Here is a 2434-nt window from a genome sequence, read left to right on the forward strand (position 1 = left end):
TTTTTTTTTTTTTTTTTTTTTTTTTTTTTTTTTTTTTTTTTTTTTTTAGTGGAGGAAGAGCCTTCAGTTTCTCCTTTTGATTTGTTCTTGCTTTGCAGTCACTAATGAGGTGTTAGTTTGGAACAATTTCGATCTTTGTGCCCATAATGTATTATCGTGTGTGTATATCCTGGCTTGGGACTGTACAGGTTTTTTATTTATGTAACACTTTCATAAAGTATTTTATCTCTTCCTGGAATTTTAGAAATTCACAATACCTATTTTTCTGAAATGAGCATTCAGGTAGCCTGACTGTAGCCTTTCTCCTGGACCTTTCAAAAGGTGACTTTCAAAGTAGCTGTCCTTCATTTAGACAGCAGCAATCTGAGCTGAGCTCTTCATTGTTTTTTCTTTCAACAATTTTCAGACAACTTTTCACGGTTCTATTTTTGATTCTCTGAATTGTGGTAAATTGTTTAAATCATCCCCTTTTGTATAAATCATCCCCTTTTCATAAGCATTTAAGCTGATAACTGCTGATCTATGATCCATTATGTGGTATTATCATACCAGCTGTGCTTTGCTTGGCAAAACCCCACAGACCTGATATCATGGCACACATCCAGGTACATCTATCAGCAGTATTCTCTAATAATGCCCTTTATAGAAGGCGAGAACTGAAATCAAAACAAAATCCCATGTTTTTCTTCAGCATATACAAACCCAGCTTTTCTATACTGCAACTCAAATTCAAATAGTTTAGAACTTTCATGTAAAATAATGAAGTTTAGTTTAAATTTTACTTATGTTTGTTGTTAAGAGAATACTTCAATGATGTTTTCTTTGGTTTATTCTCTGATATTTTTTTCCTCTACTTCTAACTTGTTGCTTTTTCTTACTGTCTCCCTTTCTCATATCTTTGCAGGCTCCTGTCCTGCTTTGCTTGAACTTTCTTGATGAGATAGCCTCTAGCAGGGTTGCAGTCCTAGGGTTGTCCACTCCCTGAAGCAACTACAAACTTCAGCTTTTCAGTAGGCAAGCCCAAATGTAAACACTAACTTAACTTTTATTTTAAAATTTCTTTCTAAATTACAACTTCACTTTGACCTGTGTATGAATGTCCAGTCTGTAGGAAGAAGGGCTCTCTTTCTGTCAGAGGATGTCTTTTAGCCACTGGAGGTAAATATCTCTTGAACAGGTCCTCATTTCATTGTGCAGATAATTACAGCTGTTGGTTTCTCTTGAGTCGTGTCTGGTCCTTCCCCTCAAGTTGCAGGATGGCTTTACTTCCTGCACAGGAAACAACCCTTAGAAACAAGGGGGTTCAGGAGAGATGGATGTGCTGTGAGCAGGAAGTTTTGAGAGCACAGGAACAGGCTGTACCGGTGTGCCGAAAGGCAAGCTGGTGGGGAAGACAACCAGCTTGGTTAAACAGGGGGATTCTGAAGGAAATCAGGGATAAAAAGAGAGTTTACCAACTATGGAAGAAAGGGCTGACTACTTACGAAGAATTCAGGAAAACAGCTAGATCATGCAGAAAGAAAATCAGGGACACAAAAGCGCAATTCGAAGTTAAATTGGCCACTTCTGTTAGGGATAACAAAAAGTCCTTCTCTAAATACATTAATAACAGAAGGAGGGGCAAAGAAAACCTCCATTCTTTGATGGACTTGGAGGGAAACATAGTTAATAGAGATGAGGAGAAGGCTGAGGTACTTAACACCTACTTTGCCTCAGTTTTTACCAGTAAGACATGTGGCCCTCAAGGCAATTGGCCTCTGGAGCTGGTAGACAGAGATAGGAAACCAAATAGCCCCCTTGTATTCCGGGAGGAAATAGTTGGTGACTTACTGAATCATCTGGATCCTCACAAGTCCATGGGACCAGACGGGATCCATCCTAGGGTATTGAGGGAGCTGGCAGAAGAGCTTGCCAAGCCGCTCTCCATCATCTTCCAACAGTCCTGGCTCACGAGGGAGGTCCCAGATGATTGGAAGTTGGCAAATGTCACCCCAATCCATAAAAAAGGATGCAAGGCTGACCCTAGTAACTACAGGCCTGTCAGCCTGACCTAGGTGCCTGGCAGAGTTATGGAGCAGATCATCCTGTGTGCAATCACACAGCAGCTACAGGATGGACAAGGGATCAGACCCAACCAACATGGGTTTAGGAAGGGCAGATCCTGTTTGACCAACCTGATCTCCTTTTACGATCAGGTGACCCAGCTGGTGGATGAGGGGAAGGCTGTGGATGTGTCTATCTGGACTTCAGCAAAGCCTTTGACACTGTCTCCCATAATATACTCCTGGAAAAGCTGCAGCCCATGGCTTGGACAGGGCACTCTGTGCTGGGTCAGGAACTGGCTGGAGGGCCGGGCCCAGAGAGTGCTGGTGAACGGGGCTGCATCCAGATGGGATCAAGTCACCAGTGGTGTCCCCCAGGGATCAGTGCTGGG

The sequence above is a fragment of the Empidonax traillii genome, unplaced genomic scaffold, assembly GCF_003031625.1.
Source record: "Empidonax traillii isolate 1590-97213 ecotype Southwest subspecies unplaced genomic scaffold, ASM303162v1 scaffold685:size505991, whole genome shotgun sequence".
In the NCBI taxonomy this organism is placed as follows: Eukaryota; Metazoa; Chordata; class Aves; order Passeriformes; family Tyrannidae; genus Empidonax; species Empidonax traillii.